Genomic DNA, 22,799 nt, shown 5'->3' with positions numbered 1-22,799 from the left:
GGGCCAATCTCAGCCTTTCATTTTTCAGAGGTCGATCACATGAACGCCGTTCAGTAGTATATTATCACATTCAAGTGGTCACCTATTGTCAATCATTTTAGCCCCAGACCCACTTTTCCCAACAGTGCAACATCAAATATGGAGGATGCGTCTGAACGTGGCATGTATGGCTCACCAGGGACGTCACCCTTGGAATCGGGATGACTACATTATCCATATTGGCATTTTGGATGCTCAATGGAAGACTACGGACTGGTACATGAACATAAATGATGAGCATAGGCCGCCTGATCTAACTTTTCAATATTTATCATTCTGGTTCTTCGAGTTCGAATTAGAACATTTCATCGTCTGTGGAGAAACTCTCCAAATAGAATTATTTTAATTCTGTCTTGGTCTGTACTCTTGAGTGCCCTCTCTCACATTATCGGCCCTCACCTGTTACTCAGGTTACGGAATGATGGCTTTTAATGTTAGGCATGGCTCTCAGTAGCTATACAGGAAACAGGAATGTCGGGCGCTCCATTCATAACAATGGTCTGCTCGAGGGCCATTATTGCTTGGTATTGACTAGTCTGTAATTTGCATTTTGCCTGGTGCATTCCAGATGAAAAATTACTACTTCGAACTCTTATTCAAGAATATGTGCATCTCCCTAGGTTTTACTTGGTTATTTTATTTTAAATTTGATTTTATGCCTATGCAGCCAGTTCGTCGATTTAAAGCGTTTTCCACAGATAGACAACAGAGTTCCTGAAAGTAGGTATGGTGAACACTGGATGCTCAGAGCCTTGGCTGCTGGACAACTGAACCCAAAATGAGTGCATCTTTGAGGCTTTTAAACATCTCAAGATGTGCTCTTCAGAATGGAGGTTTGAAGAAAAGATTGCTGCAAAGGCAGAAGCCTTGAACACGGAGGGATACAGGCTCAGAACCATTGTATCTCGAGTGGCAGATGGACAATGCATCCTTATAAATCTGTAATTCACAACAAGAGGAAATTATGAAAAGGCCACAGTCATGAGAGGAGGTAAACCCATTCCAAAAAAGGTTCGAATGTAGAGAATACAATTGCAGTGCATTTCATAAAAGCATTTTTTCGTAACAATATATTTTTGGGCAAACTGCCTGGTACATTAACAGTGGTTAACGCACCTTGCAGAGGGGGTTATCTGTAATGGACGCCCCACACAACAATCATGGCCCTTAGCCAAAGGCATCACTGCTTCTGGGCAAAAGGGCAATTAACAGTTGTTTATGCCGGACAAGCCTTCTCCATGTATTCTCACCAGGCCCAGACTTCTTCCCACCCTTGTTCAACTCTTGCTAAACGTCTAATGTAGGCAAACTCCAGTAGCTGCTGCCATGCAGCAATGTAAACATTCCCATTTGCTAAGCAAATCTCTGCTCTCCTTCCCAGGTGCTAATTAATCTAATTGGATTGATTATTTGCAAGCCCGCTGGGGAGCCAGTTTCTCTTTGTCTCTAAACAATCCCTGTTAAGCTTGATGAAATACATCACCTGACAGGACCCAACCAGACTCTCTTGGGAAGGATGCTCAGAATAAAAGTTATTATTCATTCATTCATTCATTCATGTATTCACCCTCATCTCTTGCGTCTCATCAGTTCACATGCAGATGCACCCTGATTGAAAACGCAGCCCTTCAAGAGTGAAATGGATGTGCAGTCTGTGGGCAAAAAAAAATTTAAATAAAAGTAAAACGTACCTTTATCCACGCCGTACCGCGCCGCTCCATCTGCTCTGCTCAGTCGTTGCAGACACAGGCTCCCGGCCTGCCATGCAGCCAATCCTGATGCTTCTCAAAGCAGCGTCAGGATTGTCTGGGAGCGTCCAGCCAGGGCGCTCCCAGGTAGACTGGGAGCCTCTGCCTGGTCTCTCAAACCTGGCAATGCAGTGCTGGGTTGGAGACACCCTACTGCGCATGTATGTTTGGGCGGCCCGAGACGGCCGGCCAAACATACATACGCAATGATCACCCGTCCTCGTCACGCCCGTAGCCCCACCCACTTTTATAGTAAAAACATAATAAACAGAGCTTTACTATAAACGTTTTGCAGCTTCTGCTACTGGTGGGAGGGGGTGGGAGGGAGAGGCGACACGCCTCTGCCCTTGCAGGGGACCCGCCCCAGCTGTATCTTCCAGAAAACAGAAGGATGTTAAATGCAGACCTGAACTTGACTATTGCATAACATGTACAAGGAACAAGCTACTAATCTCCTTTATGCACCATAGCACTGTATGGTCCAAAGTCCAGGATAGCTTGGTGGAGCAGAATTGGATGGAAGCACAGATCAGATCAGCGGATCAATACCATTTTCCTTCTCATCTTGTTCTATGTTTATTCAAGTTTGCTGCCTACATCAAAGCTCTAGATCATGTTTTTGCCTGTCCTCACAGAAGCTGTGTAGCTCCTGCCTATACATGTGTTAAAGCACAGGTTTCACTGAGCACCAGCGCCTGACCTTTCAGCCTCTTAATTTAATTACACATTGATCCATTGATCAGTGTGGGTATTAAGTACAAGCAAAGTCTCTTGCAAAATATTTGCTCCATCTCTGGGACGCGCTTCTATCTCAAGGTAAAGGTACACCTGTGATCAATGCCATCCATCATTTCCATCTACTACACTACGGTTCGTTGCTTCATTTCTTCATTTAATGTTTAGGCACAAATTTAAGAAGGCCTAGCGCCACATTAGCATCATTTTTGTTATGTTAATGCGGCGGCTTGCAAAATTGCTGAGTCATATCTACAAAGTGGCGCAATGCATGCATGTTGCCACTTGCGACCCTTTGCGCCACATTATGCATGCGCCATGCATAATGTATGCAAAGGTGGCATTCCGGTGCAAAGAGGCCTGGAAAAATGGTGCAATGAAATCTGCTAGATTTCATTGCGCCATTTTTGGTGTCATTTTAACGTCTGCTGAAAGCAGGCGTTAAAAGGACGTACCCATTGTAATCGATGGGCTTCCTTGCACTTTGCTCCACTAGCGGCAACATTTTTGAGGATTGTAAAGCTCCACAATAGCATCAACATTTTTGAAGCTATTGTTCCTAATACCGCCATGGTGTGCCATATCATAAATACGGCGCACACCTGGTGGCGTTAGGGGGGGCTCGAGAAAAGAGGCAGCGCATTGGATGCATCGCCACTTCTCTTAAATTCAGCCCCTAGTCTCTGGGTGTGCAAAGTTGAATCACAAGATATTCATGCCATTAAGGTATTTAAATAATTTGCACAGTAATAATTAAGAAAGACTTATGGGTATCACAGGCCCAGTGAAAACCACCTCACCAAAATCTCCACTTCTCTACTCCCTATTTCAATGAAGAACGTGTTCTTCACATGCTCTTGTCTCATTTGCTGCAACCTTTTGCAGGAAGGAAGCTTGCTTGGTTGTATGTAATTTCATAGAAAAACAATTTAATATAATACCATTACTGAGAAACAATTTCATCTAAACGGTTTAATGACAATTTTCAGAATGAATGACATTTACCATTTCTTTGAAACAAATTCATAAGAATTTTTTTGTTAACTGGCTTCTGCATACTTATTTTATAAGGTGTGAATTAAATGGTTGCAGGTCTTACTTTCAGAAGCATCTTTGTCAAAGGTATTTATTTTAATCCTTTACATTGGGAAACATTATTTCAGATCTATATCTTTTACATCATCAAACATTTACTTTGGATGTTTTTAATTTACTATCCCCTCACCACCAGTAAAACACCATCCATCCCTGGCCCCTAAAAACACAGCCCCATGCATAACTAACACCCATCCCTGACCCTTAAACCAACTCTGAACCATGAAAGCCCTTTCTAACCCTAAACTCCACCCATTCTTGACTCCTAAAAAACCCTAACCACACATAAATCCCACCCATCTCTGACCCTTAAACTCCACCCATCCTTAACTCCCAAAAAACCCTAACCACAACTAAATTCCACCCATCTCTGACCCTTAAACTCCACCCATCCTTGACTCCCAAAAAACCCTAACCACACTTACATTCCACCCATCTCTGACCCTTAAACTCCACCCATCCTTGACTCCTAAAAATCCCTAACCACACCTAAATTCCACCCATCTCTGACCCTTAAACTCCACCCATCCTTGACTCCCAAAAAACCCTAACCACACCTAAATTCCACTCATCTCTGACCCTTAAACTCCATCCATCTCTGAACCCTTAATGCCTTTCCTACTTCTAAACTCCACTCAATTCTTAACCTAAAAACACCCTCACTACCCCTAAACTCCATCCATTTATTTTCCGTGGTCTGTTTTCTGCCAATGTAGGTTCTTAGCTTTTGTTTTTCCATTAATTCATATGCATCAAGCTAGCTCACCTGCTTCTTGGCTGTACTTCTGTATAACAAAGGATCTGAATGCAAACCCGGCCTATTAGTAGCCTCACCCAACCTCAATGTCTCATCATCCTTAAAACCCCAACTTGGATGCAGTGATAAAACTCACACCGTAAAGGTTTCCAATCTCAATTACAAAACTGACACCCTGTGTGATCTGTGGCAAGCCTCTCTGTCCCTGGGGCTCATTTTCTCTACCTATCAATGTGTGCATTTCTCTCATGAACGGCTTGTATTGACATCAGTATTCTTACTACCTGTCAATTTAAAGCCTTCCTGATCTATGATACAAAGAGGCGTCTAAAATTCACATTGTTATTAATATTTCATGAATACGCTCAAGCTTGAGATATATACTCTGTGGCCATAATGACCAACAGGGGACTATTGATTATCTGAAACATTTCCAGTGGAGAGCTTTTTCTTCAGACAGAAAGTGAGACTGGAACAATCACTTCAGTCTTATGAAGGGGCAGCATGACATAACGCCCAATTCTAATCCATCAAGATGTCCCACCAGCAAGAGGGTGTGGGGGGGGAGGGGCACTGGCTGACTGCAACCACTAGGGACCACCTGTATAATGGTGTGTTTGAGTGATGGCTGAAGGATGACCTTTTATGAAGGTCAGGTCACTTGCATGTCAGTGTAATCCAGACTAGTCTATTTAATTGGATTATTAATTCAAAAATGGCAGAGCATGCATAAGTGCAATCCGTGCAGGAAGCCCTGCTGATGAAGGACCAAGTGTTCTTCTCCAAGTGTGGGCTTCATTTCTTCTCTGAAGCATCCAAGACTCCAAGGCCACCTCCACTGAGCATAGGAAGATTGCAATTTTTACTCTTGTTGCACAAATGCAAAGTCTTTCTTTACACAAAAAAGCCACATTTCTGAACCCACTAAATTCTAATAGATTAAACTTAAAACTTAAAACAACTGGTAAAGAAATGGTTTTTAATCAATCAAACTGTTCTTCGTTATAACCATTTTAATCCTAAATATATCTGACCTAATAGATTTGCTGTAATTTAACTGTAGTTTAATTGAGATAGGTTTCCTATAGCTAAATATATCTTTCATAAGTAGATGGAAAGATAGCCCGTTTGAATAAAATAGTCTCATAATTTATCACAGTACCTATGTACCTATGACAACAGTTTTTACCACCCCACATCAACAAATCAGATTGCAGATAGATGTTGGGGCATATTTAAAAGCCCCTTGCGCCAAATTAGTGCCGTTATAGCGTCATTTTTTTATGCTAAAGCGCTGATAAGGTGGCTTTTCTGCCGCGCCATGTTTACAAAGTGACGCAATGCTCGCATTGCACCAAGTTTGCAATCCCTTGCTCCACATTATGCCTGTGTCAGGCATAAAGTATCTAAGGGGGGGCGTTCTGAAGCAGGGAGGCCCGAAATATGGCGCAGTGAAATTTATAACATTACACCGCGCCATTTTTCTGCCATTTTAACGCCTGCAGAGAGCAGGCGTTAACATGACGCACCCATTCTGTTCAATGGGCCTTCCAGTGCTTTGTTGCACTAGCGTCAACATTTTTGATGCTAGTCTAGCAAAGCGCCACAATAGCGTAAAAAATGTTTGACACTATTGTACTAACGACCGCGAAGGTATTGTAAATACGGTGCAATCATGGTGTCGTTAAATGCCGGTAGGGGGAAGCAGGAAAAGTGACGCATCATCTATGATGCGCCACTCTCTTGTAAATATGCCCCAATGTTTCTTGCTACAGACCAGAATGGAGTGTATCCAAATGTGTACAGGAAGAAAAGATATGTACAGGTCACATGAGTGTGACGTAGGTCAGATGGATGTTACATCCTTTTTTTTACTTAAGCCATCACGTTTTTTACGTCGCCTCGTGTTAAAACTGAAAGCTTATGCAATTCCTGATGGGATGGAAAACCTCTTTGAAATGAAAACGAGAAGAAGCATTTTTTCTGGTCGAGCAAGTCAGGGAATATTTAAATAGGAGAGTTCTGGGAATCTAGACGTGGGCTGGTTTGACTTTGGTGAAGCCCACGATTGGATCAATATTTATAATGTTGAGCAGTTTATTCTTCCAGTTTACTTCCTTCCGCGAGAAATCGCATCAGAATTTAATTATTTTTAATATTCTTGCTCTATGCTTTAAGACATACATCCTACACGCATAATACATAATAAACACAGCAAAGTTTCCTCTCACAATTCTACGAAAGCAGTTTGGATTTAAGAATATACTAAATTACACAATTATAAAAGGGTACACTTCCAAAAAAGTGAGTAAGACAACAGTTCCTGTCTATCAAATTCACACAAGACGTGAAAAGTGCAGGGTGACGCAGTGCTCACTGCCAAGTACAAAAACACCAACAAATTCTGCATAGTCAATTTGCACTTGTGACGCTGCGGGGGCATTTGCACATGTGCAAGTGTACGTAGCCCAGAGCTGTGCACACCTAAGTGCCACCACATTCTGACAGGTGTTCCCAGCTCGTTTTCACCCTGGAAATGTGTTTACTCCTACACCAACAAGAGTACATGTTCAACTCTTCTGAACACTCACAAATACAAGAGTTTTAAAGCACTTGCAAACTTTCCTGAAGAATTCCATCTTGGAATGTCCACTCCCTGGCATGGGATGCACTGGATGTAGAAGTCCAAGGTCATCTGGGAACACCTTGATTTGGTATCTTAGTCCATTTATAGAGGTAAATTAAATGTACACACAACAAGCTTTTAGAATAAGACACAGTCTCTCTGATGGCCAGAAACAGTTACACTGGCTCCTGACAGGAAATTTGTTTCCTGCGTCTGATACAAAGAATGGTTTTTGGTTGCCCATCTGTCTATTTCATGAGAAAATTCTGGCTCTGCAGAGAAGTCGTACTCTGAGTTCATCAAGTAATCGATGCTCATTGATGTTGGCTTTCCACCTAACCAGAGTGGAGGCAATAGAGCATCCTTCCAGACAGCCTAGGATCAAAAGATCCTAACACTCTCATTTTCTTTCTCCAGCTTACAAGGCGCCTAGAACCTTTTTCCCAGTTTGAGTAGGACTTGAGCATTGTCAACGACCTTCACAGCAGTGACAGGAAAGTGAGGCATGCTGGAAACATGGCTAATGAGGCAGGTTGTGCGGAGTAGCAGGGTCAACGCGGGACCACAATTGGAGGAGCTCAGGAAACTGAAAGATATAAGGTGTCAATATCCTCGATTTCAATATCAACATCTGGATCTCCTTCTTCAGAGACCTGCAGGAAATAAATCTGAACCTCTGAGCATGGAAGCTACTGAAAGCCTGCTTCTTTCTCACCTCCAGGTAGCAGGTATTTTTCTAGCACAAATTGCTGGTAAGAATCTGATAGTTCTTAGCACTTAGGGGCAGATTTATACTTTTTCACGCAAAACTGCATTAGCGCAGTTTTGCGTGAAAAAGTATAACGCCGGCTAGCGCCATTCCAAGACACTGGTTGGGCGCCATATTTATGGAATGGCGCTAGCCGGCACTACTGCCCTGTCAGCATCCTTGGAAAGGACGCTAACAGGGCTGGGGAGGCGGAGGGGAAACCGAGGCTTGTGCGCCGAATTATGGTGCTACACTATTCAGAGGCAGAAATATTACCTCTAAGCAGTGTAGTGCCATTTTCTGGGGCACAACCCCCATGGACATGCCACCTGTCTTAGTAAAGACAAGAGCCATGCCCACCATCCCAATGGCCATGCGCAGTGGACAAATGTCTCCTCGGCATGGCCATTGGGGCCAGTGCCTTGCAGGGGGCCCCAAGACAGGGCCCGAGCGGTGTTGGATAAAAAAAATATATATACTTACCAGGACTTACCTGAGATGGGTACCCCATTCTTAGGTGTCCTCCTGGTGTGGGTGGGGGTGTCCCTGGGGCCAGGGAAGGGCACCTGTGGGCAATTTCCATGGTCTCTGATCATGGAAATATGCCTACAGGTCCCCTTACGCCTGCCCATACCCAGGCGTTAAATAATGGCGCTAAACAAGCTTAGCGCCATTATTTAAGGCCCCCATCCCCGTGCTGGATTTTAGCATGGGGGATAAATATGGCGCAAAGGCCATATCGCCATGTTCTACATGGGAACGCCTACCTTGCATCTTATTGACGCACGGTAGGTGTTCACGTCCAGAAAACGACGTTAACTCCATAACTTTGGTGCTAGACGTGTCTAGCGCCAAAGTATAAATATGGAGTTAGGTTTGCGGTGAATTAGCGTAATGAACCTAAATCAGCACAAACCGAGTATAAATATGGGCCTTAGTGTCGTAAAGTTGCTTGGTAAGTAAAGCGACACAATGTGATTTCAGAACCCTAACTATTCAGAGAGCATTTGTCGCTATTCTGAAATACCTCTTGTCGCGAGCCTTATAGTGATTGTGATAAAATGCCCCCAAAACAAACTTAAGGTGGAAGTGGCAGCAAATTTATTGTGCTTTTCAATGTATTCCAAGCACACATCTGCCAGTGTTCCTTAATGACAGCATGCAGCAGATGCTATTACTCCGGTATCCTTTGAGCTGAAACACATTATTTAAATTGCATAATAGATTTGAGAGGTGGACAATACTCTTTGAAGGTGAAAAAGTAGACTAGAGCACAAGAACAGCATTTGCCAAGAGGCGAAAAAAGGTATATACTTACATAGTATATATTATATGATGCACTGCAATCCAATAAATTTTGCCCAAAAACACAAACCTATATAACATGTGATTGTTTTTAAACATGATCACTCTTGTATGGCTACCTCCTTGCAAATGTGATGTTATGGTATCTAATGTTATGTTATATGTGATTTCATAGAAAAACAATTTCGCGGAGTGCCGTTACTGAGAAACCACTTCACGTAAACTGTTTAGTGGAAATATTTATAATCAATAGTATTTTTCCATTTATAAAAAAACAACTCATAGAATGACTTTTAGTTTGGAATTGATTTTGACATGCTTACTTTTTAGGGAGTAAATGCAATGGTTGCAGGTCTTACTTTCAGAAACAGTTTTGTAAGAGGTATTTTATTCATGCTTTACTTCAGAGGACATTATTTCAGATTTATATCTTTTACAGAATCAAACAATTACTTTGGATGCTTTTAAATCACTGACCCCTCACCACCCTTAAACACCCTCCATCTCTGACCCCTCACAATGCCTAAATGCCATCGATCTATGTGCCTTGAAAGCCTCCACTAGTCCTAAACTCAGCTCATCCATGAACCCTAAAAACCCCTCGACACCCCGGACTCCATCTATTTCATCACCCCTTGCTCCACTCATCATTGACCCCTAAAAACCTGTCACCACCCTTAATCTCCACCCATTCCTGATACCTAAAAACCATCATCGACCCTAAACTCCACCCATCTTTGAACTCTAAAAACCCCTTTCTACACCTGAATTCAACCCATTCTGGACCCCTAAAGCCCCACTTCACCACAAAACATTACCCATCCCTGAACCAAAAAAACCTCACTAGTCCTAAACTCCACACATGTTTAATGGAATTTTGTCTTTTTCCTAAAAAATATCTTTCCTTTAAAATGTTTCCTTGAATTTCTGATTTATTTGTATTTTCTTTAAATTGTTTTAGTTTAAAACAGTTTTTCTGTGATTTGTTTTCCTGCAATGTGGTTTCTCAGTTTTCATTTTGCAATAATTCACATAAATCAGTTATGTCATCTCATCTTATCTTATCTGAGCTTATTTTATGGTCATTGTATGGTGAAGAATTACAATTGGTATAGATGTGAGGATGTGATGATGTGACACAGATATTGCATTCTAGTGCTAGCCTCAGTAAAGTAGCTACTACCTACACATTGAGCTGCAGGACTATTGACCGGTGATTAAGGTTTGAGGCCAAGGGCCTTCAATACTTGCTTATGCACTTTCAAAGTCAGTATGCATAATACCATAGTTTACATTGTGGTGATGTGTGGTGAGTGCTCTTGGGTACTTTGTTGGGCAACCACATAGCACATCTTGGATATTTGTAAGCATTGGTAATAGCCAAATACATGGCATTTTTGTGCTGTGTTGCGTTGGAGACATGCCTAGTGTTCTGAGCAATGTGATCTGTTGGAGGTTTGTCCATGCTGTTTCTTAGTGAGCAGTGGTGGTCAGAGCTGCATGATGGAATGCTTCATCAAGTTTGCTGGGTGTATGAAACATGTTCTGTCGCATGCCTTGTGTTTGATGATTGTGTGCATTGTTTCTTAGTGAACTTGTTCCATGCCAGTTCAAGCTGCTGACCCGTGCACACAAGGCTCTACACAACCAAGGACCTGCGTGCATTTACCACCGCCTGAACTTCCACCAACCGTCGAGAAGACTACGCTCTGCCTCCCTTTCACTTGCCCATGCTCCCCGCATCTAGCAAAGCAGAAATGGAGGACACTCCTTACCTCATGTTGCAGCAAAAACCTGGAACGGCCTCCCCTCACACCTCCGGACTATCACCTCACTTCCGGATTTCCGAATGGCCTCAAGACCTGGCTGTTTGAATAAGCCTCCGGGACCTGCAAGCGCCTGTATTCCCTACCTTGATTGATTGATTGATAGTGAGTGCTGCTATGAAGCATCCCGCAGTCAGTTATAGAAATATCTGAGCTCTAATGGGTGTATGTGATATATTCTATCTAATGTGTCATGGAGGACGGCGGAAGGCATCAATGCACACAGTATAAAATAATATGATGCATAGTAGACATGACTATCTTTCAGCCAGGATTAGCACTTTGTGCTAACATGGTAACTAGGATACAAGCAATGTTTAATGAGGAGGGCATCATATTAATGTTCTGAAAAAAAAATGTTTCTCTATGTTGCAACAGCATGTCACAATTAACAAAGCATATGTATTGGACCAATATATTTCATCACATTTGTAGGTTTTTTGTCTTACATGATGTAATACTACATTTTATGCTGGCTAAGATGTCAGTGATCACATGTGTGCAATTGTAAAAGTGATTTGTTCAATAAGGATATCATGTTCTCTCATGCACTTTATGTGCATTATTAAGCAATTTTATGGTCTGGTTTGACTGCAGAGCTGTTGCCAGACAATTATGTGAGCATCACTAGAGAAGAGCTTTGGCTCTGTCCACATATAGGGAGTCAGGAGTACATGTTTTGATTGCGGAGAAATTATGTGCATCCACAAAAAAGTGCTTGCCCTCCACACAGCTGTGATCATTTTTTTATTTAGACAGCTGGCTTAGGTTGATCTTTGATGGGCACATACCTAAGACTGCAATGCTAATGTCTTAGATAGCTAATTTATGGTGTTTTTCTCTGGCATCAGCACAGATGGGATGAAGGCAGTCATTAGCATAAATAATTTGCTTAGGTCTGACTTGACAGTGCATTCATAAATCAGACATATTGGCATTGCCAATGCTTGTTGTATGTTGGACTACTGCACATTGGAGGATATAAATTAAACTATATGAGTCATCAAAAGGGAAGACGTACAAGCCATTGCCGAATTGATCATTGGAGATATGCAAATGTTAGCAACTCCTCATTAAGATAGATAAGAAATAGTACACAACTTTGCAATTATGCTTATTGCAAGATAAGAGTTATTTTCCTGAAATCTAAATAAAGATAGGTTGTGTGTGATGACATCATGGCAGTATTCCGGGTCAAGGCTTTGTCCAGAGGTGAAAGTTCATTGTTTTTAAAAAGGCCATCCCTTTGTGTTTTTCCAAGTACTTTTAGAATTACTCAGGTGTAAGGACAATCAAAATTCATCAGGTCATCCAGATGTGGCTTAACAAAAAGGAGAAGAAGTTACATAGTTTCCAGGAGCATGATTTGGGGGCAGATTCTGATGCACTGAAGAAGCCATGTAGAGAGTTACTCCGTTCTCAGGAACACAGGCCCTCCTTATACCCTGGCGGTCGGTGACCGCCAGGGCTATTGTGGCGGTAGTACCGCCAACAGGCTGGCGGTATTGCCTGCCTCATTTCGACTGTGGCACTTCCGCCACAGTAAATCCGCCGGGACCGGCGGTATACCACCATGGCGGTTCCGGCAGTCGTAATCTGCCAGGCCAGCGCTGCCCTGGGGATTTCGACTCCCCTTACCGCCAGCCTGTCCATGGCGGTAAACACCGCCATGGAAAGGCTGCTGGTAAGGGGACTCGGGGTGCCCCTGGGGGCCCCTGCACTGCACTTGACATGGGCAGTGCAAGGGCCCCCAGGAACAACCCCATCGCGCATTTCACTGCCCGAATTTCGGGCAGTGAAATGCGCGATGGGTGCTACTGTACCCGCTGCACATCAGCATTGCCGCCGGCTCTATTACGAGCCGGCAGCAATGTTGATGTGACTTTTCCTCTGGGCCAGCGGACGGTAACACTGTTACCGGCCGCTGGCCCAGCGGAAAAGTCAGAATAGGGAGCCAGAACTACCACCAGCACTGGCGGTATTCTGGCGCCCGCAGCCTCGGCGGTCTTCTCAGAAAACCGCCGAGGTTGTAATGAGGGCCATAGTTGAGTGGTCTACATGAAATGCGCTTTACACAGAGCAGGCAGATTCTTAAGCACCTAGGAATTGTTTTATGTGTTCCAACCTCTTGTAGTGTGCAACAAACACAAAGTTACTCAGTTCACAGTAAGATATTTGAAATTCCCAACTAAATGCAATTTAAAAATAAACAGTGGAACTCATTTCCAAGGATGATATTTTTATGGTTGACGCAGATGTGGCGAGCTCTGAGTGACAGAGGATATACTTGGATGCAATTTAACAAGGCACATAGAAAGCTTATCAGTTCCAAATATTGACTCACAATTCTCAGTCCACAAACAGCTTTGTACATCTACATTATACATCATTGTATGTAGTGTGTCATCTGTGAGCACAAAGGGCATGTCCCAATTCAGGGTCTGCACACATGATGACATGTCACAGACTAAACATGTCGCATGGAAAACCCACATATAGAATATTTTCCAGATTCATATTTTATGGCTAAAAGTGGGGCCATGCTTTTTTCCAAGAGGAGAAAGGGAGTGACCATTTGGAATGTATTGACTTTGTGTGTTAATGAATTACGTAGATTTCCTGTTTAAAATGTGCTGGAAAAAATTTGCAAATTTGGCGTGAAAAGCATCAAACACTTTCATAGTGTCTGTAGATGTCAAGGAAAGCTTCTCTCCTCAGATACAAGTATTCACATGAGAATACTCTGTACAGGAGTGTGTCTTCAATACAGGAACTGCACCGATGTCCTGACACCCTCTTGGGGATTTCCATTAATTCCTTATATTGTGAAAATGTGTTTTCCATTTAAATCGTTTATACGCTAAGATCTGTCATTATGCTGAATTGGATTTAATGTTCTTTTTTTAAATTGATTTTAGTTTTTGGTGTGATCCGGATCCAATCTTTCGATGAAAATCAATAGTAGATGTTATGGTCCCCGTTGCCCTCCTAACAAGGACTAGTAAGGTAGTATGTGGAACATACATGGTAACAAGTCAAGGAACAAAAAGGAAAATCCAAACTCAACTTTTTAAATAAAAAATATTGTGATGTGCATGTTTGGAAAACAAGCAGCAAAGAAATGTTCTTAAAAAAACCTATCCCAATTAATCTAATCTGTTGTTGATGAAATGTAAAGGTTGGTACCCAATGCTGTGCAGTCAGTTAAATATTTCTGCACGAAGGAGCAAAATGTTTGTAGATAACGTCTGAGTTTAAAATTTCTTTAATGAAAATCATGCCATAAAAGGGCTGCTAACTACTTAAAAGAATTAATATAATTTAGAATTTCCCATTTTCAACATTTTCATCAATTTTCGACAATCATTATGTTTTTGAGGGTGATGCCCCTGTTTGTTAGGAGTTTTCGTGTAATTTAATCATGTCAAACATTTTAAAGATAATATGCAACTATTTTCTTGACTTTACATGAATATTAAGTGAATGTTTTCTTAGACGAACTCTGGGAATAGTATCGTGAATTTTTTTTGTTTTGCCCTCTTTTTTAGGTGGGAATGCATTACGCATATACATTTCCCTAGCCTTCTTTAACAAAAAGCCGTCTAGGTAGATTATTTCAATTCACATCCATGTTGTTGCACCACTTCTATGGAAATGTGATGCCCCTACCAGCAGGAACTCTAGAAGCTGGTGTGTGTTGTGTGTACACACCAAACGTAATCAATGCAAATCACTTCCAGACCCCCCCCCTTCTACACACACGCTCGCACGCACACACACGCCTGCCAAGGTTTGGAACACAGGTTGTCTTATATGGTTGACAGGCTTTTTTATTAAAACAATACAAACTCACAGGCCCTGTGTGTACATATGGGTGTGTGTGTGTGTTTAGCCTCTCTGTTAGACTCTACAAACGCATGCCCCTACAGCTTGGGAGTGAGGGACCAACCCTTCAGTGGCCCTTACCCCCTTCGGACAGCCCCCAATCAGCCCAAGACTAATGAATATCTGTGATACTCATGGACCCCCTTCACATTCTGCAAGGAGGAGCATAATTTTTAGGGTCGAGCCTGCGTTGCATGCGCTCGCGCATGCGTATCGCAGCGAGGCGCTTTAGTTATTAGAAAAGGGCTCGGAGCCCTGTATACGTCACGTCAGTGTTTTTCAATGGTTCGTGGGTTTGCCTGGTATCTGCTTGCTTTCATTAGTCAAAGGCATGCATACGTCATGCCTTTTCCGGTGGCTAGCCCTCCTCGAGCGCATCGACCAAGTACAGAAAACATGCGAGGCTCGCTTTTTTCTGTCGGATCGTGGACTACTTTTTCTCTATTTGCCTAGCGCGATTTCGCTTGGCAGAAGTCGAGCGCTTTACACAGTTAATTTCACTTTTTCAGGTTACGTACATAAAAGCACTTTTGCTGATAGATGAAAAGTCGGGTTAGGAGTTTACAACGCGATCAGCTCTAACATGAGCAAACGCGAGACCCGTTGCATTGCAAATGTTTGTTTGTTAAGCCACTGGTCCTATGGGGCTAAAAGAGGCCATAAAGTAGGTAGAAGAAGCAAAGAAAAGGGGAAAATGGCTTAAGAAGAAATGGAAATCAAGATTCACATGGCAGTCATGGTGTCTCACAGGTCTCCGTCCCTGCAGTGACTGTCAATTAATTGGTGGAGAATTGGAATCCAGAAAATCCCCCTCCATCAATCTACCAGTAGCACATAACTCACAGTGTCCTGGTCCAATAAAATCCACTGGCAGCAGAAGCCCTGGCATCCTGACCACTCAGAACTTTCACCACCACAACATCTGTTTTGCAACCCTTCCTGGTTTTATCTTCTCTCCAGCCTGGAAGAGGTCAGTGCTCTGTCCTGTTTTGTTTGTTTATAGTAATAAGTGCCAGGTGTACGACACGGATTTTGCCACACGTGTGAATTGTCTATCTGTGCTTTCTGCAGTGCTCACTGTCTTTGGAGGAAAGGTGGGTGCTATAAAAAAACTTTATGAAATAAAATCATTTGCTAGAGTCATCTATGAAATAATGCAAGGTTTCACATCAGTATTAAAGTACGTCTGATGCAGCACCACTAATAATTTCAGTGAAGTTAAGGAACTTTTGATAGAGCATCTTTTTACGCTGTTCACGCCAGAGCTGACTGGATAGCAATGCGCATTAGATAAATAGACGGGTTCTCAGATTATTTTTCAACTAAGAGGGTTCTAGTCCCAGAGCCAGTCTATAGCCGCTCTTAGAGGCCTAATGGTAGGATGTGGACCATAAAAAACTTTTATTAGACGATGGTTTAATTAGAGGATTGTAGCACCCTATTGGCTGGAGGAAGCTGGATTTTATCAGTCAGGGTTGGAGGGATTCTAACAACATTTGTCATTCTTAAATCCAACTGCAACACCAGAGGAAATAAAGATGCTTTTTAGTGGTTGGGCCTCACCTGCCTCAATGGTTACAATGGTTCAGTGGTTACATTATCCCAACAACCCCCTGACATTCAGAAAACAACAAAAATACCCTTTATTCTAATGTCTAACATCCTCAGCCTCCTTGGTTCATCTCCGCTCTTAGTAGCACCCAGAGGCAGATCAGTTGAGCAATGACCGCTCAACAAATATGTGTAAATAAATAAAAGCGGGTCCAACCCTCAACCTTTAGCCAGTGAAGTTATTTGTTGGTCAATGAAATTTGAGAATTTCCTTGAGCCTAAGAAAAATCTAACCTCTTTATAAATGTGATTATCCTCTCCCCCCACACACATTAGAACACATAAGAGGCAGTTTTAGTTCTGCTGTTAGTCAAGAAGTGGAAAGCTTTTGCTTGTGTTCTGTCATACACATTTTGCTTCAGCCCACCACAACATATATCGTAGGACAAGAGGTCAGACCACTTGGGCCATAGGCTTCCTTCACTGTGCCCTACACAACATCAGACCTGCCTACCTCAACCACTGCCTCTCCTTCGACACGCCCTCCAAACAACTCCGCTCTGCCCAGCTGGCCCTTGCCTCCTCCCCAAAGATCCACAAGAACTCGGCTGGAGGAAGATCCTTCTCATACCTTGCTGCACAGACCTGGAACATGCTTCCTCTCTACCTCAGGCAATCCCCCTTGCTGATCCAGTTCAGGAAGGACCTCAAGACCTGGCTCTTCAACGGATCCGATGCATTCCCCAGCCGCAGTGCCTCTAGACCCTCCGGGTGATAAGCTGCGCTCTATAAATACCCTGATTGATTGACTGTGGGTGATAACATTCTGCTCTACTACCAGGCGCTCGCTGCCACACAGTGTTCTGCAATGAGCACAGATATTGTAAGCATGATCCATTTAATTTATGGATTTTGTTCCCATTTAAAGATGGTGTCTATGCGTGAGCTTGCATGCACAGCGCCTGAAGGCCATTTATATATGAGAATGTAGCCCATTCAAAGATGGCTACCCATGCGAGCATACTGTGTATCATTGACAGAGGTACAAACATACAGCCACAGACAGCTACACACACACACACACATATATACCCACACACACAGACACCCACAAACACCCACCCACCCACAAACACACACACACAGACACCCACAGACAGCCCCCCAAACACACATATGTACACACACACACAGATTCCCACAGACACCCATCCACACACAGACACACACACACTCTGATCTATTCACTCTGCACCATTTCTAGCCTCTAAGGCTAGGAAAGTTTGAGTGTAAAAATACATTGCCCATGTAACCGAAATTGTGAAAAAGAAAGTAGAGTTTTTACTCCAGTGTTCATCCACAGAGGATGCAAGCAGAGCGTCACAGTCAGACAATACTGACCTTTAAGCATCGCAAAACATAAACATATATACCCACACACACAGACACCCACAGACCCCCACACACCCACAAGCGCACACACCCACAGGCACCCACACACACACAGACAGCCCCCCACACACACATACATACAAACACACAGACTCGCACAGACACCCCCCCCCCCGCACACCCACACACACACAATACTGACCTTTAAGCATCGCAAACCATAAAGGGAACCGAGGGGTGGAGAAGCAGCTTGAAAACTTTCCCACACGCGAAAAAAGATACCTTTCTTCTTAAATTACTGTATTCACCGCGAGAGGCAGCCACTCCGTGGCTTCTCACACAGAAAAGTGGGGCGTCTCGCTCATACAAAGCAGCTTGTTCGGAACTGGAATTCTGTCAGGGACTGACTTGGGTTAGTGCCAGACCTAGTCAGGCAGACTTGGTAATCAAGTGCCCTTTACTGCGCAACTCATTGACTGAGCAAGCTACTTGGTGTTTATTGAACAAAGTTCAGTGCGTTCCAGTGCGTGTAGCGCTTTAATAGTAATACCTCCAGGTGGTGGAAAATAAAAATAAATGAAAATTCACCTGATTATTGCTTTATTATACTTAAAAAATGTTACCTGAAATTTTCACTGAAGATTCATCATAAATCTTATTTACTTATTTAGAGAAGTTGCAGTTGTCAAACTACAAAATACATTAGTTCTAGAAACAATCCGTAAAAGGAAAATAGGGAAAAAGTGTCAGGTAAGTATTGCAATCATTGAACTTGGAAAAAAGGCAAGAGCTTGATATAGGGAAGGGTGATTTGTTCTAGAGCATCGGTTCCACAACAGAGATGTCTCAGTCTCCCCTGCGCATCAACCTTGAGGTAGCAGGTGAAAGACAGGCAAATGCAACTTTTCTTTTGCTAGTCAGTGGAACTTAGAAACAGAATCCATGAAAATCTTGTCTATATCGGTGGACATGGTTGAGCCTGCAATAGGTTAAAGAAGGAGTAAAAATGGATGTGGTTATTGTGCAACAATATTAGGACACTGAAAAATTAGCTAGAGGCTGTTCATGGAATCTGCATAAGGTCTGCTCTGATTGGCCACCCAGACCTATTCAGAATGAGCCTATACCATAACTCTATTCTGATTGTCACTTTGCTGACAGAATACTAATCGGGCTGGAATCTTTTCGACCAATTAAATTACATCCCTATGTTACGATCATTCGGATTAGCTGCTGACAGCCCTGGGCCTCCTTGGAGCAGAGCAGGGACTCTGGAGATATACACGGAGCTCTAACAAAGGTGCTTTCTGTTTTTGGACAAGAACATTATCCGTTTTTCTAGCTTTCTTGCAGAGAATATTTGTTGTTTGTTTACCACTTTTAGCTTAAATGGAGACAACAAGCTATGCTGGTTTTACAAGTTTCATTGTTCAACCTTGTACCGAGGGTTATTAGACATCTCCTAATAGATTAGATGGTGTCTGAAGCTAGGATTTTAGTTTGTAGATGGGTAGAAGCCAGAATGTTTAATCATTTAAAAGGAAATTAGAATGTTTTAAGTTTCACTCACACCTGCAAGACAATTTGGACAACTATTTTCTGGTGTTCCAAGCATACTTTGGTACTCAAGAAGGGGAAAATGTGTGCAGGGTCCTCCTGCGGGAACAATCATGCATGGACAAAGGACATGCATGTGTAATCCTAAAAGGACATTACAAGGATGCAATATACTCAATGACGTAAGTTCTCTGCAGCAGCTAACGAGGGCCCGTCTCTGCTTCTGCTCAGCCTGATTTGGTGATGCTGAACTTCAGTGATAAAGGCAGAGATTACTTTTAAAGTCATAACCTTTGCAAATATAAATAGACTTGCATTTTTAGTATGCCTAACAGGAGTACTTGACACTTTCCTAAGGCCTCTCAAATGCATGAAATCTAGCAAATAAAACAAGGGTAAGGACGTAATTTGTCCAGGATCACACAATGTGCCAGGATGGGAGTCAAGCACCTCCTGGAGAGACAGTCATTTATGTAGCAGCTAAATCACATGTCCTTTCTTTTACAATCAAATATTTAAAAAGTGCATCCCAAAGGCTCCAGTTTAGCCATATCACTGGAATCGTGTCATCACCACTGCTTAGTTCAGCACTAAAGGATGAAAATCCCATGTTCCTATGCTCATGGGTCCTTATGCTCCTTCCATACAGCCCATTGTACCTGTCCAGGAGTGTTTCTGATTGGCAGTTACAGCCTGACGTACATGACGCTTGACCATGCGGCAAACCTGTCGTCTATGTTTGCCGTACATACACATGACATTGTGGCTCGCCATCTCTGGGAGAGTTCAGAAGTTTGTGCTGGGAGAGGTCAGAGGCCCGCTTTCTTTTGCATGTCCAAAAACACCCACGGGCTTATTTACAAGCCCCCCTGCACGGCTGGAACGTCACATTTACAGCAGTCCGGCGGCACACACTGCAGATCCAAATCTACAAGGCCAAGTAAAGCCACCCTGGAGGCTTTTCATGGAGTATACGGAGTGAGATAACACAGTGCAAGTTGCTGCGTTGCCTCACACTGCATTAGGGAGGCATCCCATGGGCATTACGGTGGGTGTTCCCAGGTAACACCCACGGCATTTGACACATTCCCAGATTTACAAGATTTCGTAAACCTGGGAATGTGTCAAAAGACTACGCCTCCCCAGAAGCAGTTTAAGGTGGAGAAATACCTTTATTTCTCCTCGTCTTTTCCTCTGTGTACTGCGTTCTGCAGCACACATAGAAAGTAGAAAATACCCCTTGTGATTGATTTTGCGCAGGAAGTTGTCCCTTCCTGCACAAAAACAATCATCCCCGCAACACAGGCATCCTTGCACCATGGTGCAATGGTGCCTGCGTTGGGGCGTGGCAGTCCATTGTGCACCAATGCTTGGAGAAAGGACAGGGATGTGCCGAATCTCACAAATAAGGTGCATTCTTGCCCTTTCCTTTTGACACAGGATTCCTTGCTGCGCTGCCCTGAGCCAAAACCTCGTAAATGAAGCTCCGGAGCATTTGCATCAGTTTTTACAAATGGCAAACGGGGCAAAGACTTCAGACTTATCGTCAACGCCGCTTAAAGGTTTTATATTTCTTTGCATGTGTCCCAATAGTCAGGTTGCCAAGGCAACTAGGCATTCAGAACGTGCTTTAACTGCTGCACAAAACCAGCCCTTCCAGCACTCCACCGGCTCCCGCTGAAGCAAGAATCAAGCTCAAAGTTCTCTTCACTGCCTATTAGGCCTGAGGGCAATGGTGTGTTAGGTGACTATACGCCTGACCACACAGTGAACGGCCACCTGGCTGAAATATTGATCCCGCACCCTGGGAACCCTGGCTTCCACCCTATGGAGTGTACTGAACCCAGTCCAAGGGGTAGAACACAAGTACATGCGCATCAGGAAGAACCTAAAGCTCAGTCATTCCTGCTCTCCTACAACTGAACCCCAGGCACATATGGGCGGGGGCAGAAGGATATCAGTTTGGGGGTCCATCTTTTTATGACTATACGCTAACTTTCCCAACCCCCCATTAAAAACATACAGATATATACTCTGAAATTTCCAAAGCAATCTTTAGTGTCTGAAAATCCATTTATATCTCTACAGAACTACCTTATAAATGAAGAAACTGGTGCTCCCTTAAGGGTTTTGGGGGCCCTGAGCAGGACCTATTTTGGAGTCTCCTCCGTGAAACAACTTGCAATTCTTTATCAATTTTCAGGTAATTATTGCATGATGCCAAATTATATTGAATTATATGTTACACTTCCATAAGCAGGAACACAAAAAAAAAGACAGAATTTCAATCTGCCTGGTCTTGATCAGCCAATATTGCCAAAAAAAGCTTCAACAAGCATTGATGAAACCACTTGTTTGTACCTCAACCTAGATTAGGCTTGTTTTGCAACAATATTTTACATGCAATTCAGTGTCTAATCATACATTGTACACAAATGATAAAGGTGACTCAGTGGGTATTTTATTTTCCAGACCAGGGCCGGCTCTAGGGCGATGCGACCGGTGCCACCGCACCGGGCGTAGACTTCGAGTGGGGGTGCAGTGTTCGCAAGTATATTTTGTTTTTAAAAGCACTTGCTGCCACCTTCCTTGTCTCCAACAATTTCGAACACCTAAAATGTCAAGCTAACTCCGGTGATTAATGGGCCCTCTGGAGAGAGATTGAGTTTTGCCAAGTGGAAGTTTTAACTCATCATAAGATAGCGCAGAGGGTTAATATGCCTGCTGCAAAGAACGTGTACCATGCAGATCACATAGTGCATATAACGGAAACAGGTCAGTGGGTTACTGCTTTTGTTGGCAATATCCTTTAGCTATGTGCAGTTTATAAGTTACTATCCTAACGTAAAACAGTGAGCTAGACACTGTCAGCAAAGAGCTGCGTGGAAACTGCAAGCCATAGGTAAGAGCGTTATGATTTTACCTGAGTCTTTCATTATCCTAATGTTGCAGAAATGGTTAATTTGGGAATAAATCGATTCTTATTAGTAAAGACAACCCTCACCGATGGTGATATATTTTAAATTCTGAGTTTATGCTTCTCCACATCAAGCACTCTTAAACTATACTGCTTACCAGTATGGAAGACGTGACTCCTACACCTCGTGGTCCTCCGTCTTATGTAAAATTTACTATACACTGATTTACGCACAGATGATTGACTTGTCTCTGTATAATGTGTTTGTGATGTAAAGTGCTTTGTCAGGCTACTACTAAACCTATATTAAATGCACCCGAGAGAGAGTGGTTATGGAGACTTGAGGGCACTGTTAAAGTGAGGGAATCTGTGGCGAAGGTGGCCACTGGGGGGTGCCAACAAACAATGTCGCACTGTGCGTGACCAGCGCTAAAGCTGGCCCACTTCCAGGCTAGTGGATGACACTAAAGACACACGGCTTTTTAAAATTGGAGGTTTATTCACTGGTATCTGTAATCATGGAAAAACCTTCACAACTGGCATTCCAGCAGCAAGAGGGACAATCAAAGAAGCGCACTAAGGATTTTTTTTGCCATTAAGGTGAGTCTCCCATCATCC

At 43.0% G+C, this 22,799-nt stretch overlaps 1 protein-coding gene across 5 annotated transcripts in view; it reads right to left on the bottom strand.

The window, feature by feature from the left end:
• The window catches only part of LRRC4C (leucine rich repeat containing 4C), a 3,131,096-nt gene that overhangs the window by 198,170 nt on the left and 2,910,127 nt on the right, over positions 1-22,799 (bottom strand). The window lies entirely within an intron of this gene.

The sequence above is a fragment of the Pleurodeles waltl genome, chromosome 3_1, assembly GCF_031143425.1.
Source record: "Pleurodeles waltl isolate 20211129_DDA chromosome 3_1, aPleWal1.hap1.20221129, whole genome shotgun sequence".
NCBI classification, from domain to species: Eukaryota; Metazoa; Chordata; class Amphibia; order Caudata; family Salamandridae; genus Pleurodeles; species Pleurodeles waltl.
Note: the sequence above shows the minus strand (reverse complement) of the source record. Positions and strands in the feature narration are given on the sequence as shown.